At 52.2% G+C, this 16,520-nt stretch overlaps 1 protein-coding gene across 2 annotated transcripts in view; it reads left to right on the top strand.

Moving 5' to 3' along the window:
• Positions 1–4,886: 4,886 nt before the first annotated feature.
• Positions 4,887–16,520, top strand: part of CTBP2 (C-terminal binding protein 2) — a 124,006-nt gene continuing 112,372 nt past the window's right edge. The window contains exon 1 of one of the 2 annotated variants that reach the window (XM_040562940.1): positions 4,887–5,337. The gene's annotated coding sequence lies outside the window, so the exon portion shown is untranslated. The remainder of the gene's footprint in view (positions 5,338–16,520) is intronic. The other variant, XM_040562943.1, reaches the window with a different exon arrangement.

Here is a 16,520-nt window from a genome sequence, read left to right as displayed (position 1 = left end):
ATCAAAAGAGAAATTTATTGTATGTTTGCATCCTTTCGCTCATGTTTGCAAAGGGAAATGGATTTGAGAATTTCCTACAAAGCTGAATTCAGCATCTGTAGTAGGGCAGAGGTAATACGTATCCCCTCTTTCTAATCATTGATTCACTTCAAGAGTTCTCAGCATGTAACTCCTTTTCTTTCTTAATGGGAATAAATTTGCCAAGAAGGGATAACACCAACATATTATGAAGAATATCAGCCAGCCCCAAAATTTGTGCAACTTGGTGAAAATAAGTCAAAATCTATATTTAATCTAATGTGAGGGAAGTACAATACGGAGAGCATGGTTACTCTCGAAAACAACTGTCACTGTTACGATCAATGCGCGACTGAATTAAATGGTTTTATATATTGTATTGGAGCATCCCGTGCGTTTTGTGGGTCTCACAACAGCCTTGAGGCTGTGGCTGGTGGGAAAGGAGGACGGACGTGCTCGGTGCAAGCTGACAACGTCGTGCAGGAGCATCGCAGTGCTTCCCAGCAGCCCCCTGCCACCCCTCACCCATCTCCCAACCACAGGGAAGAGGAGGAGCGTGCCCGGTGTTTAACGGGGGAATATTGGACACCTCCAGCAGACCCTGCAAAATGCAACACCGTGGTTCTGGGGGTGAAATCTAGCACAGCAACCCCAGTGGCACCACACTTTGAAACAGTGATATATTAACGCGAGGCCGGACAAACGCTTTGAAGGTGGCGCAAGCCAGCGGTGCCATAAAACCAGCCCTGCCACCGCTGACCCCGCTGCTCCTGCCCACATGCGCAAGCACGTGTCCTCTCTGCTCCGAATGCAGCACAGCCAGGCTGGGGAACAGATCCAGCGGAAAATAAGCTTTTTTTTTTCTTCTTCTTTTTTTTCTTTCCCCCCCCTAGGATTAGTGTTCAGCTGGATCCGTTCCCCGATCCACTTCACCTTGCAGCTGCACAAATGCTGGTGCTGGCAGAAGGAACGGCCACGCGGGCCCGGAGGAGGCAACTGCTTCTTGATGCACTTGCAGCAGAACCAGCTCCAAAGCACAGGCTGTTTTAATAGGGTTGGTTTTGTTTCACAATTAAAAAATAAAATAAAATAGAGAAAGAGCCTCTGCATAGACTGCAAATAACCCTCACCTTCTGAGCTGCAAGCTCAAAGCTCGCCATAGCCTTTAGGAGCAATTTTCTTCTGCCAGTGCTGTCTGTCCCACTGGATGACATATTTATGGTAAATTATATGAAAAGTGATCCGAACCACCCTCTTAATGAACTTACTGCATCAAGTGGTGCTTTTACAGGATTGATACCAAATGTTGGATTTTCGACTTCACACTGGATTAAATCAGAAGTAACGGGGCTTGATGGCGCCTGTATCCCAGCGCCTGTCTGGTGGGAGATCAAAACTATGGGAAAAACAGCCCGTCTTCTAGATGTTCAGTTAGAGAAGAGTCTACCAGATCATTTTGGAACCTTGGTTTACATCAATTACAGCAATGAAACGGAGGGCGCATTTCTCCCAACGTATTTTAAAGTTAAATTAGAGTACTAATATTAAAAGGGGATTATGCAGTAAAATAAACCAATTCATTTCTCAAGGCTCCGAATGTACGTGCACAAAATTCTATAAGAAAAATTCCTTAGTGTATCCACATTCCTGTTTATTCTACCTATGTTACAGACAGTTAAGCCCAAACTATAGGCTTGAGTTTCTAGATCAACTGAACTGGTAGAAAACAAACATTTGTTTTTTATTGCCGCCCATCTGTAGAAGAAAAGTGAGCACCTTCTTAAGCATAGCTGATTATTTTAATGAATACCTAATGCAAAATAGCTAGCATATCTGTTCAAAAGCGGCTATGTTTTAAAAACTGTAAAAAAATAAGGGGGGGTATTGAAATTGGCGCTGAATACGTGGCATTACTCAACATACACATTTCCTGTCTAATGATCGAGCGTGGTCGCTGGCTCAGAAGGATCCAGGCGAGATTTGTGTCTGCCTGTTCCCACATAGCACTGAGTAACCAAGTCGCACAAACACTTGGAGCAGTAAAATAACTCATCTATTCTAGTCAACAGATACTCACTCTAAATCTGCAGAGAGCGATGCGTGTGCTTAAATTTATGCACAAAGTCATCCAGCTGAAGTCAATCTGACTCCTCACTCTCCAAAAAACCTATGCAGGAGCAGCGTCTTTGCAGGACCGAGGCCCATATTTGCATCTGCAAAGCAACCTCTTTAAGAAAACTAGATTGTAATTTTATTTTATTTTATTTGCAAGGTCTTGAGAAGCACGAGCGCAGCAGGAGGTGCTGCACTCAGGCTGACGTGTCAGCGAGGTGTAGAGGGAAAGTGTGATTGTGCTCCCAGCTGACGGAGTGCCTCGTGTGGCGTGCATCCCGCTCCCTGGAAGCCAGCATATGGGTCAGCAAGCAATATTTGAATACCGCGGCTTTCCTGAAGACACTGATGAGAGAAAGCAAGTTATGTGCAAGAGAAACATGTATTCACTTACTAAAAATAATTACAGTTCATCAAATTATTACAGATGGAGGGCTTGGGACCTACAGTTGCGGGACTTGCAATTGCCTCGCAATCCTGGCGCCCCAAACGCAGTTCCCTCTGCCCCAGGGACTGGCAAAAAACTGTGAAAGTTCATCCAGCTTCACAAAAAATGATGCTGAGAGGGTGTGTTTGCTAGACAGCATGTTACAGCTACCAATAGGTTAGAAGTAAGTACAAGAGAGAGAGAGAAGGGGAAGCAGGTTGATTTTGCTATGCTTTGTGAGCATCCCTGATAAAGAACACTTCGGGACGATTCTCCTACTGCATGGGTTGTCCGTACAAACACCCTAAGGAGGGTAGCTTTGGCCTTTTCAAGCGCAAGTGGGGAACTCTCCTCGTAGATGACAGCCTTGCAATGGCAACGCCTGTCTGGAAAAAAAAATAAAAAATAATAATAATAATTCAGGCATAACATGGGGGATAGCAGCCAGAACACTGCCGCAGCCCCTGTCCTGTGTAGGGAGGCCGAGGCACAAACTCCAAGCGGGTGCCGGACTTCTGCAGGGGCACGTGAGATGCTCGAGGGGTTTAAGCACCTCTGAGGCTGGGCGGCAGCCGAGTGGAAGCGCTAAAAGCTGTGATGCCAAGTTCGATGCCTGCCGCATCAGGCCCCACGCTGAACCTAGCATGTCTCCTTCCCTGGTTTCTGATCAGGAAGGTTATTTCACACGTGACGAATGCTCGGTCACCATCCAAATGGTCTGAAGAAAACTCCACGTGCCTGGTGACCCCACACTAAACTTGAAGATGTGTTTGGTTTGGAGCTTTCCCTTTTACAACCCGGCCTGATTGCTCTGGGTCACTCTCTGGGTTTGCATCATGAACTCGACGTTACTCATTAGAAGCGATCCCTATTTCTCAGTCCCGCACCGCCAACCTTGGCGTGTTTCGACTGACAGATCCGAGCTGGAAGAAGCAGAGGTGGTGGCTGGGCTTCAAAAACTCAGCGTGGAGGTGCCAGGCCAGAGCACAATGTCGTCGAGCAGCGCTGCCGATGAGGGAAATGTAAGAAATCTCACAGAGGATCCAGAATTATATGAACGCTGCGTTGTGCTCACACCTGGCCCCGATCTGCGGGGTGCCGCTGTGGTGTCCGCACAGGGTAGGTGCATTTCCCTGGAGGAGCGTGGGCGCGCTCAGCACCCAGCTGTGCACCTCCTGGGCAAGCTGGGGGCGGTGAGGCTTCGGGTTCGGAGTAGAGCTGGGCAGCAGGTGCTGGGGGGACAAATGATGGACGTGGTGTAACAGCCAGCAAGGACCGAAAACGGGCTTGTAAGACTCGAGATCCGTCGGCTCCTCACCATGTAATTTCGCAGACAAAAAAAAATGAAGCTCGCTTATTAATTTTGATGGACAATTGATCTGGTTCAAGGGTTTTTATTTGACTCGAAAAGGAACGTGCTTTTTTCACAGGCCGATTGAGAAGCGTGGAATATATATAATGCAGGAGGCTCGATGATTATACAACAAAAAGATCGGATCACCACCTGCCCACATTCTTGTGATAAGCAGACGAAGAATGTCTGTCAAAACATTAATTCCCCAATCTCGGGGGGTAACGCGGAATACAAACACAAATAAACGCACGTTGGAGCGCGCTCTTGTTATCTCGCATTCAGCCCAGCGCCACGGTGCGACCATCTGATAGCCATATCAAACCGGGCGCTCGGCGGGGGTGCGCGGGGCAGCCCCTCCGCTTTTAGGATGCCGGCAGCGAGGGCTCAGCACCCCGGTGCCCCTTTCATTCCCCAGCCTCGGCAGCGCTTTCAGGCCGGGCGCGGTGCCATAACCGCGCACGGGAGCGCGGCCGCGGTCCGAAGGGAGCCGGACGCTGCCGGGGCCGGATCCTGGGGGCGAGCAGAGCCCAAGGGGGGGGGCGCGGAGCCCGGGGGGGTCGGCGCGGTGCCCCCGCGGGTGCGGAGCCGAACAAAGGCGGCGGCCGCCGGGAGCAACAGGCTCCGTGCAGCCCCCTCCGAGGGTGCGGAGCCCTGCGGGGGCGGTGTGTGCCCGTCTGTGTGTCTGTCCTCCCCCCGCCCCGGAGCCTCCCGGTGTCCCCCCCCCCCTCCCCAAGCCCGGCTGTTTGTACTTTGGCTGCTCCGCTAATCCCCCGGGAGAGCCTATTTGTAGTGAAGAGTATCTATAGGGGGCGAGGCCGGTCCATGTGGGTTTGTGTCATTGGTTTGCGAGGAGAGACCCCGCCTATTGCCCCAAAAAAAAAAAAAAAAACAAAACAGAAAAACAAACCCAAGGAAAACAACAAAAAAAAGCAGAGAGAGCCCCTACCTCTGCTGCGCTCAGCCGGCGCGGCGAGGGGGAGCGCTCCGCCCAGCGCCGGCCGGGCACTTTCTCGCTTCAAAAAAAAAAAAAAAAAAAAAAAAAAAAAAAAAAAAAAGAGGGAAAAAAAAAAAAAAAAAACAGCGCCTCCGACCCTCCCCCCGAGTTGCAATTAGCATCCTCCCCGCTGCTGCTGGGCGCCGCGGCGGGGCTCCGCTGCCCCCGTCCGCTCCCGGCGCGGCGGCGGGCGGAGCAGGAGCGGCTCGGCACGGCTCGGCACGGCGCGGAGCGGAGCGGAGCGGAGCGGAGCGGGGGGGAGGCTTAAGTTTTTGTGCGGGGCGAGCGGCTGGCACTGGAAGGTGGATCTCCGGCAGGCACAACCCGGCGGCGGCGGGCAGGGATGCGGCGCTGAAGCGGTGCGGGGAGGCCGGCCGGGCCGAGCCGAGCCGAGCCGGGCCGAGCCGAGCCGTGCCGGGCGGCCAGCAGCAGGTAAGGGCGGCCGGGGGGGGCGGCAGCGCGGCGGGGGCATCCTCCCCTCCATCTCCCTCCGCTCTCCCCGGAGAGCCCCGGGGGGGGGGTCCCGGTCCGTCCCCCCCCCCCCCCGGCACCGTCGCCCACCGGCCCGGTGGCCCTGCGCCACCCCCGGACCCCGGCGGGGGGCGGCCCCGCAATTTGGGCGGCGAGGGGCCGGGGGCGGCTTTGTTGTGCCGGCCCGCATTGTTCCCCGCGGCCGGGCGGCCCCGCAAAGTTTGGGCGCGGGGAACGGGGGGAGCCCGGGGCCGACTTTCCCTTTTTATTCTGCCCTGCTGTCATCTCTCGGGCTTTATTTCCTTAGCCTACGCCGCTCTGCTGTTTGTTATTTTATTATTTTACCCTACCTCGCGGCGTGTGCGCTTCAGCTCTTTATTCCATTCCAAGCATTATCATTGTTTATATATATATATTTTTAATTTTTTAATTTTATTTTTTTTTAATTATTATTTATTTCCCTCGGCCCCGCGGGCAGCGCAGGGGCCGCGCCTCGCCTCGCTCCTCCCTGCCCGGCCCCGCTCCGTGATGCCCCCGCTGGGACGCGCCGAGCGGTCCCCCCCCCCCCCGCCCGCCGTGGGCAGCGCACCCCCACGCGTGGCGCCCCGTGGGGCCGGGGAGCTGCGAAACGGGGGGGCTGGAGACTGGGGGTGCCTTTGTGACCTCCCCCCCCACCCCCGGGGGGGGTGCCGGAGCGGCCGGGACATTGGGGAGCGCAGGGGGGCACCCATGGGTGCGGGGTCCCGGCGGCTCTTGGGGGGCACCCGCAGCTCCCGCAAACCTCCCGCCCGGAACGGCCGGAGCCCTAATTGAAGCACTTTCATCATTCACACTTGATTAAGTCCGCCGTGACCAGAGGACAGAAACAACCCCCAGCCCGCTGGAACACGAGGGATGGCATGACATTTTAATCCTGTGTTTTCAAAACCATCCTCGAAGAGCAGGGAAAACGCCAGCCGGGGACGGTGAGGTGCAGCGAACTGTTGTTTTCCTACAGATGGTGGCTCACCGATGGGGCTCAAATCCCACTTAGCGCCGACATCGAGGAGGAAAAGGCACATACTTTTTAGTTTGTTTAAGCCGAGTGAATGAAATAATGATAGACAAGATGCCCGGTGACAAAATGCTTTTGTTCCTGTTTTCATCAGTGCATAAGGGCGCCGACCTGCTTTAGCATTCTTTAAAGGTCTCTTTACCAAGGAAAATTGAAGACGGTCTCATTATAGGAGAGTGTGTTCGGAATACTATGAGGTATTTATGAATTCAAAGGTGATTGTTGAGTCGCAGACATTTCAATTACGCATCCTGTAGTAAAAAAAAAAAAAAAAAAGAAATTATTTGTGGCGATGTGCTCTGTAATCTGCTGCTACAAGGCTGGTCCGTTCGCAGGCTTCAGAGCTGGCTGAGGGAATGGGTTTGTCCTCGGGGCTCAAATCTGAAACCAAGATTTGTGCCCTTCGCCTCGCAAAACTTTGTGCTGTGGGGGCAGCCTGAAGTCGCTCTTAGAGCAGCGGTTTGCGAAACGTCAGACATTGTCGGTATTTTTCTGGGAAATCTGGCATTGTAAATGCTGGGCTGTATTTTTAGAAAGGAGCTTTTATTTTTGGAAGCCTTTTGCGAAGCACACCTGTTAGTCATTAGCGGGGAGCGGGGCAGGGGTTTGCTTTCAGCATCCACGCAGGCGGGCTGGCCGCCGGGCTGCGGGCACGCTCCCTCTGCTCTGCAGCCCTCGTGGCCGCCAGCAGCGAAAAAGAGCCTTCCCCTTTAAAAGTCATAGCAAATTATTTGTTATGTAGGAGCGCTGTTTGTTATTGTAGGAGTGTTTGAATTTTCATTTTTGTTCAGAACGAGACACCTGGGCAGCCCGGAGCGTGTTCTCCAGGTGCCTTGTGGCACGCCGGCTGCAGGCGATGCTTCGTGGTGGTCGCATGGCTGGGTGCGAGGCAGCCATCTGTCTGTCCAGCCCGGTCTGTCTGTCCAACCCCATCTGTCTGTGGCCTGGGAGGTTGGGCTGGGCACGGCCACCCCGTCCCGTGACGCCCTGTGGAGCCAAGCCGCTTCCCAACAGCCCTTTCCACTCCTAACCTCATGTTTTAGGACAAAGTTGCACCTTTTTGCACTTGCGCTTTTCCTAAACGGAGAATGTTCGAAGGAGTTTCCCGATGGTGAAAACCGGTGCACATGCTGTCAGCTTTAACACTGTCACCTCAACACGGAGCCGTGTCGCCGGGTTCCCCTGTTAATAATCCTCCTACCAGGAAAAACATCAGCCTCCGAGTTTGATGTCCCAGGGCCAGCCTGGAAGGAGCGCACCCAAACCTTTGTCCGCTCGCGGCCATTTATCGGCCGGGCTGGCTGCAGTCCAGACTGAACTCCTTGAGCTCAGCTGACTCGCGGACACGTAGGGTGTGCTGCAGTGAAAACAGAAAGTTGCCTCTGGGTTTGCCCCGAGTTTTGGAAGAGGTTAGGTTTGTTTTCACAGGAAATGCGGGATTGTTTTCTGGGCGCTGTTTACCAGCTGTGAGGACGGAAAGGGGCTTTGTGTTTAAGCAGAAGAAATGGAAAAGCTCCTCGAAACACAACACTACTGACAATTTGCAAGTGTTTTGTTAAAATCTGCTGCACGCTGTCGTATAAAATCTGATAGGTGTCACATTTACTCTTCACATGAGATCTAGCCAGTACTCCTTCCTTTGCTTCGCGTTCTGGTTGCAGTGACTCAGAGAAGTGCGGAGTGGAGCTGCCAGTGAGGAGCTCCTCAGCCGGAGAGACTGCGCCTGCCCGGGAAATTTGGGGTTTTCAGGGCACAGGGCCCTTGCCCCCCATGCTCTGGGCCTGTTTGTGGCTCCTCCTGGTGCTGAAATCACACGCTTGACCGAGGGGCACTGGGTGACCCCGCAGGGCCGCGCTCGGCCGTGTTCATGGCTCCTGGGTTTCTGGCAGGCCGAGGAGACGTGGTGGGGGCGTTGGTAGTCCCTGAACTGCCATCATCTGGGGGGCACGGCCATGGGGGGCAGCAGTGGTGGCCAGGGGCATGGTGCCCCCCTGCTGCCACTCACAGGGAGCATGGGGGCTTCACAGGAGAGGTTTTGGCAGCTCAAATTTGGCTCCCCTTCCAGCCGGGAGCTGGATGAGGGGCACTGGGGGGGTCGGTTCCCACATGCAGTTTGTCACCTCCGTGCCCACGGGCCCCCGGCCCGCTCCCGGCCCTCCTCCCCTGTTCTCATCGCTGGTTTTTGTTCCTTCTCCTTTGCCAGAGGAAATGAAATAAAGATAAGTTTTAGGTGAAAGGATGAATAACGGCGTGACCGTGCCTTGCCCCACAGAGGGCAGGGCAGCAAGCCGCCGCTTTCTGTCGTGCCTGTTTGCTGCTCGGGCCCAGCCCCATCTCAGTGACGGGGCCGTGACCTTCGGCATCCTACAGACGGTGCTGGGAAGGCCCCAGATAATGTTTGCTGTGACGTCAGCAGAAGTTTTTGGTGCTAGAGCACAGAATTTGTTGTTACCGACACAGCTCTACAGCCACTGGTGCTGCCTCATGAGCGCATGCCCCTTGCTTGCACCCAGCGCACTGACGATTTAAGTGCCAGGAGCTGTTCCTGAAGGATTAAATGCCTGGTTGCTAATTATTTTTTGTTTCTCCTCTCTGAGAAGGTAATCGTGGCGGGACGCCACGTTTGGGAAGCATGGTGAGGATATAATGGGAAAGATTAAGATTTTTCAGAGGTGATGGCGAGGGGAAAACACGGGTGGTGTTTGGGAAGGCTCTTGTGGACCTGCTGACAAATCTGATGTTTGTTTTTTTTCCTCTGTAGTGATTCCTTAGTGCCTGGGTTGTATTATTTGTAACTTCTAACTGGGATTATCAAACAAAAAAAGCAAGAGTATAATTTTGTTCTGTAGGAAACGCTGTTGGTCGGGGTGTAAGTGGTGCTGGTGGAGCTGTGCGGGTGACAGACACGGGCATGGAGCTCTAGCAGCTGCGGGCAGGGGCAGGACTCTGCTTTGTTAGCATCAGCTTTCCTGGGCCTCGTTAGGAGCACAGGGTTGCCAACTTCAGCAATTTTTAGGGGTTTTGTTTGTTTTTTTGATTCCAGCCCTTCCAGACAGCCCCACGATGCGGTCACCTCCCCTGGTGCCCCTGCTCCACGGAGGCTCCGGAGGCTGCTGGGCACCGAGGGCTTGCTGCCCGTGCAGGGTGCTTCTGCCTTCCTCTTCACACCACGGGGCATGTTGGCTGCAGGGTTTCTCTGAAGGCACTGGTGTGAACCCACATGCCGTGGTTTTTCACATGAGGACAGCCGCCGTCGCTGCCGTGTAGGTTAGCTGGTGCAATGTTGTCAAACAACCAGCCACGATTTCCTTGCGACGATGCATACCAATTACTGCTTAAACAGACCCTTGAAGCACAGCGCGGAGGGAGAACGTGTGGATCGGAGATGCGGTATTTACAAGGAGACAGGTCTTTAATGAGACCAGGAATAATGCAGACGGATTCTCTGTAGCTAAATATAACAGGTACGCAATGGGTGCCGTCTGTTATTCTTTGAGAGACCTGTTCGCATTGGAAAAAGAGCACCTTCAGTGCTGGAGGGGCTGGCACAGAACACCAGGATGCTCCCAGAGAGGTTGGCTTGTGGCTGTTCCTCTGGTCCTGACTGCTGGCCCTACATGGTGGCTGCTTGAAGAGCCCCAACGCTGCACAGGGGGTTTGGGGCAGAACTGCATGTCCGAGGAGCTCGGGATCAGCCCTAAAAGAGGCAGGAGGAGGAGGTGGGAATCCCTCGATTCCCACAGAGCTGCTGTTGGGTGAAAACCACCACAAAGGACAATTAGTGATGGGCGGGTGTCGTGCCGGGACATGAGCCGAGCTGTGCAGGGTCTCAGCGGTTGCTGCATCCTGCCCCATGGGGGAAATCCCTGTAGATCCCTCCTTAGAAGTATGTGGGGCCAGTGTAGGAAATGATCGTGGTACCTGCAGAGAGCCAGGTTCTGGCGGAAGGAATCGGCAATTTGAGCAAAGTAATTAGGCTAAATATCAGAAGTTACACTTAGAAGTTGAGAGACCTGAGCTTCTCTGTGATTCGGTAAGGATGAAATTATTTCAGTTCAATACATGGAAAAAAATCTTTCTCTCAGCTTTCATACTCTGAAGTTATCCAAAGTTTCATGATCCTGCAGCACAAGCTTGTGCAAGTTTTATATTTACCATTTGTCAAGGTTAGCGCCTCTTCTCGTACAGTAAATGGTTCGGTGCAACATTCGAGCCTAGAGTTGAGGGATCCAGAAGTTTCATAGCAGAGTACCTACACTAACTTCAGCTTTCCCCCTTCGCAATAATAATAACAGCATTTCTCAGATGAAATATCTGTTCCACCTATTTTCAGTTCCTGGAAGGAAACAGGACCTTTTTGTACGTCATAATATTGCTGTAACGTTATTTCTACGTGAGGTGCCAAGGTGCCCAGTTCTCTGCCAGCCCCGTGGCTGTGGCCAGAAGGGCTGTGGCATGCCACAACCTCAGCCATATCACGGCATGCAGTGTGGCAGCGTCCTTGGCTCTGTCGGGGAAGTAGAGTTTTGATGTTTGGGTGTGTTTTTCCCATCCATGGTGTCTGAAGAGCAGAAAGCACGTCTGTATCCATTTATCTAGACAACAAATGTTGTGAGTATTAGAAAGAAGCAACACAGACAGATTTGGGGAGATAAAATGCACTTTTAGTTTTGCCCAGATCGGGGTATTAATGTGATTTGTGCTTTCGTGGAGGTGTCCCAGCTTCACTGAACACCTTGCGTGGCCCACGAGATCTTGCTCATGCTTAGCCCCTGGCGGGGAGCTGGCAGCCAGTGGTGTTGGTGTGTTTGTTTCTTGACAAATTTTGGCTGAGCAATGCGTTGGAAACAAGAACCTGACCAGGTGGGTCCTCCTCGCTTGCTTCCTAGTGGGACACCAGCCTACACTTGGGTTGTTGGAGTTGCACAGCCCTGGGGGAGCTGGAAGGGGATCGGTGGTGACCAACAGAAACCGAAGCTCATGAAGGGATGCAAAGGGAAGCTGTTGCCAGTAGCGATGAGACCGACAAGCAGTTTCTCTAAAATATCGGGACTAGGTTACTAGGTGAAGTTAATAGGAAAGACCAGAATATTGCCTTTTACTGGGGGGAGAAATGTTATGTTTAGGTCCTGTTACACCTCTGGTGCAAGGGGATGCTGCAGCCAGACCTTTGTAAATCAGCCCTCTGCCTCCGTTCAGGAGCTGGTCCTGTGCTCGGCGGGGCAGAAGCGCTCGTTTTTCACTGAGTCTTGAACGAGTGGAGGATTCCCGGCAGGCTGTGGCCATGCTTATGGTGTATTGGTACATAAAGAGGGTAAACAGCATGGGCTGAGTAATGCCGACCTGCCAGCTTGATGTAAGTCCTGGGCAAGCGATCTGATTAGTTGGGATGGGACCCGGGTAATGACGAAGTGAAGAGTGGCAACGCACTTCATCTCTATCAGCCTGAGTTTAGAGACATCAGAGCCTCTACAATTAACTTTTTTTTTTTCTATTTAAATAGCTTGTATATGTCATTGATAAAGGTAACCGAGTGGATTTTGTTCAATCAAAATTCTGCAAGAAATTTGTCTTTGGTACAGCACCATTGCTTTGGCTGGGAATGTGCAAAGGAGCAACTGGCTGAAACCCAGCAGAGTGCCAGCTCTCCAAGTACAGTTGTAAAATCAGAAATAATGTCCAAACATCTATTTCTAGGAGCTTCTCCGAGCATTCGTTTTTGTCCTTCTGCCGCTTAGCGTGTTTGTGAGCAGCCCGTGATAAGGCACAGAATCACTGTTGCTAAAGCTTGAAATGTCACTAAGATTGGGAGAGCGGTAAATAATGAAAAGGAGGGACTGCTGATAAAAGCAATTTGTATTGCTCGGATGCAGGCAGGTAGCAGCTCTCAGATGGCCAACTGTAAATTTCTCTATCTAGGAGCAAACAATACAGGCCGTACCTCCAGGATGCTGTCTGGAGAAATCGTGTCTTTGTGGGGAGCAGGAGAGGCAGGACGAACACTGCTAGCGTGAGAGCACGGCCAAAGGTCTTGTGTGCTCCTTGCTCGGGCTGCCAGCTGGCTCCCGGGCTGGAGGAGGTGGCGGCGTCCCTGCCCCCAGCACACCAGGGACACCAAGGAGGCTCCACGGAGGGCTGCAGGAGTGCCGGGTGAGCGGGGAGTTTCCAGCGGAGTCCAGGAGCTCGATCTGCTTCACTTACGGAGAGCGTTGGAAGGTAAATTGATTAAGGCAATTAGCGTTGTCATGGGGAAAATAAATTGAATAATAAAGAGCTCTTGGGTCTAGTAGGCAGAGTTTTAACAAGATCCAATAGCTGGAGGATGAAGCGAGAGGAGGGCTGGGATTAAGGTCCCCGGTTTACCACTGAAGGTGACTGGTGCTGGCAGAACCTGCTGAAGGTGCTGGCAGTTTCTCCACCTTTGGAAATGTGAAATTCAGGAATATCTGTTTGTTGAAGTAAACGATGCTCAAACAGGGATTAATTTAGCAAGTTACTATGCGGTGCGTCAAGCAGGGATTAATTTAGGTAAGTCTCCATGCCGTGTGTCGGGCTGGAAAATCTCAGTAGTCTTTTCTGACTGCAAAATCTATGAAATCTGTGGAAGCCCGTCATTTGGAGGAGAGTGCCCAGATGTTTATGGATCCCGGGCACCAGCACTGTAGATTCCCTTCAAGAGGATGGCTTGCAGAGAGGAGACCTGTATCGGAAGGTGGAGGTTGCAGGCTGTGACCTTCAGATTATAGAATCACAGAATGGTTTGGGTCAGAAGGGACCTTTATAGACCATGTGGTGCAACCCCCCGCAGGTTTTTTTATTTCCCTATATTTCCCCCCAAAATTCCTTGTGTCCGTCACAGTGCTGTTATCTCCAGTGCCACCACCAGGTACTTAGCACTAGGTGGGAAATGAGCCAGGGCCACAGCAGCCCGAGTTATGGCTGATGCTTGCATCAGGTGTGGATGAATTTAGGTAGAGGAAGAAAATGAAGGAGGGTGACTTACTTTAGTCGTGTGCTTTATCTGCTTGTGCAGAATTTATTCAAACTCCGGATTGGCTCTGGGCAGCCGTGGTACTTCAGAAATAACCCCAGCCCTGGTGGGAGCCTTTGAAGCAGAAGAGCACAAACAAGAATGCAAACAGCTGATCAAAACAAGTCAAACCCAGGTTTAACATGTAATTGTACGTTGCCTCTGCTGTGGTTTGAACACAAACAGCGTGTTTGCAGGCAGTTTTATGAGAGCGAGCACAAGGAAGCAGCAAGTGAAACTAGGGGCAAAGGGTTGCAAGCAGCGATTTGATGCACGGTTATTGCTGTCGAGACGTGCTGCAGACGAGGGTGGGAGAATTTGGGGCTTACCCCATGTTTTGTACGTGCTGTGCTGCTCCCCGCGATGCCCCTTCTCTCTGTGCGTCATGCTGCTGAGCATTTCTCGTGAAGAATGAAGTGTGTGTTATCGAGGGGAGAATTCAGTGTGATTTTCAAGCAGGGATGTGAGCGTGATGTTTCAACACTCACTCCACTAGCGCTTTTACGGGGTGTTCAGGTGTGCCCACTCGAGGTCTCTGTAGGCTGCCTGACCTCTCGGAGCACGGCTGGAGCAACAGATGAACTTGTTGGTGCAAGTAAACGCCCGGCGGTAAGACAGGCTCGCACGGTCACGCCGCTTGGGCTAATGCTGGGAGTTAAGGACATCTAGATGTTTGGCTTGGTATGGTTTAGCTTAAACAAACCAACACGGCATTAATCTCATTACTTGAGCAAATGAAATAAACCTTTAAGGCACTTAAAACACGCCGGCGTGAGTTGGTTGGTGACGCCGGCAAGACGCTGCGATTGCGGGCGGCTCGGCTCGGCACGGCACGTGTCCAACAGGCTGTTAGTAACTTCGAGGCATTGTAGTAGCCGAAGAGTTTTCTGTTGTCTTTCCCTTGCATTTGGTCCTTGGTTAGGAGGAGAAGTGACTGAAGAACATCTTTATAAACTCGAGAGTACCTAGCTGTTTCATACACATCTCTTAATAGAGATTAAACACAAAATAAAGCAGAATGCATCAACAGCGATATTCCCATAAGCAATATTGTAACTTGTATGCAGTGTAATTATATTTTGTACACTTGCCAATTAAGCAGTTATGCTTTAGAGAAAAATTACTTTCAAGAGATGGAAGGAAAGTATCACAGTAAATCAAATAAAATATACATTTATTTCATGTATGCAGCTGAAATTTTAAATTTTCCTGCTGCGTTCAAGCAACTCCTTGGTGGCGTAATGATGCTGCATGTCCTGCAGCTCTTTTTGGGACCGGAAAATGGCAGGCAGGTGAAAAGGTGTGAAAAAATAAATTGCTTTCTGGGATAGCCGTGTGCCGTGTGAACGGAGAAGCTGGGGCATTCCTCCTGCTGCCCAAGAGCCATACCCAGGAGCTCCCAGCAGCGGGGGAATGCGAAATGTCAGCATTTTGCTGACAAATGGATGCCTGCCTGTAATTTCGGTGGCTGTCCACAGCCAAGCCATGCTGCCTGGCCCCCAGCGCCCCACATCCATGCTCTGCACCCATTCCCGTCGGGCAGATGGGTGCAGATGGGTGCCCACAGCACCTCTTCCCGCTCCCGTCCTCCGCAGCGCCGGATGCACGTGGATGGCTGCAGTTCTCTTTTCCCCTCGAGCGCTGGGCTGGGCTGTTCGAGAGGCTGGCAGCCCGGCCCCGTTTATTTCTGTCCATTTATTTTCATCCCGGCCCCGAGGCCACGTCCCCGTGCTTGGCCGTGCGGCGGCGTGGCACAATGTGTGGTGGCTCCGTGGCGGTGCTTGGCTTCTCCTACCCCTGGCAGCAGCGTTAGCACGCGGGTTACAGGAAGGCAGACGGTGTTTGGTAGCAATGAGGGCTCGCTGCAGGACACGGCAGCAAATCTCGTGGAGGGTGAAATACCTGCTGGCCCTGTGTGCCCCATACGCATGCATTTTGCAAAGAGTTTCTTAACCCCTGACGTCAGCATGAGCGTAATTGCTGACTTTATTTGCAGCCGCATCGCTGCTGGCAAGTTTGGGGGAGTTGTCCTGGGGTGACAATCGGATATTTTTAAAATCTCCTGCACTTCATTGCCCTGAAAACCGTGTCATGCATTCTGCTAATATAAAGTGAGTCTACGCAGGGTGTGGCATGGGTTTTTCCACCACCTCAGCCACCGGCGTGACTTCTGTCCAGGACACGGGGCTTTGGTCAAGCAGAAGAGAGCCCGTGCCCACCGTGCCCCGTTATCGGTGCCTCCGCTCCCTTCCTCCCCTCCCGCCCGCCTGCCCACGCCTCGGTGGTGATTTTAATTCGAGAAGAAATAAACAAAGGTATGCTCTGAGTATAAGGAGATGGTTATCACAATGGAGTAATTACATTTTGGTTCTTGATTTGATTTGTTAGCTGGGAGATTAGGCTAAAAGCAGAGAAGGAAATGAATGCATTGTTGACTGCAGGAAGTTATTTATGAGATTTTCCTTATGTTTAAAGGAATTCCCCCTGTGACTTAAGTAGCAGCGCGATTTATGGCCTTTCACGTTGGATAGCTAAATAAATAAATAGAATAAAGACAGGAAGAATAAAAGGAAAGGGTACCAGGTTTGTGAGCGCTGAGTTTCTGTTGCGGAGTGCAGGAAACGATCGCTTTGCCAGGCCCAAGCAAACGGATCCCCAGCACTGGGCACGCTGCGCTCAGGACCAGGAGCATGGTCCCCGTGTGTTCGCACTAATGATGTGACACGCGGGCACTTGCATTATGTTTTTATACCGCCCAATTTTTGCTGTTCCTTCCTGTAGTGTTCCCTCCCTGGCTGCCCCTGCAGGCTCTCGGCGAAGTCCCGTGGGATACACGGAGGTGGGAGCAGCGGCCAAGCTGCTGCACCGCGTCGGGGGACGCCGGTGGTGGCCACACTGATTCTGTCAGAGGCCTTCAAGGCTGTGGCTTCGCCTCACAGCCGCGACAGCACCGCGGCGGCTTGGCCCCAAACTGCATATCTTACTGGCCCCCATTCAGCTCTGGCATCGGTTGAACTTGTGCTTTTTCACCTTGTTCCAGTACAGAGATGTTCAAAGGTG

Source organism: Cygnus olor, chromosome 7 (genome assembly GCF_009769625.2).
Source record: "Cygnus olor isolate bCygOlo1 chromosome 7, bCygOlo1.pri.v2, whole genome shotgun sequence".
Classification (NCBI taxonomy): domain Eukaryota; kingdom Metazoa; phylum Chordata; class Aves; order Anseriformes; family Anatidae; genus Cygnus; species Cygnus olor.
The sequence above is the reverse complement of the archived record's forward strand: the minus strand, read 5'-3'. Positions and strand labels throughout refer to the sequence as shown.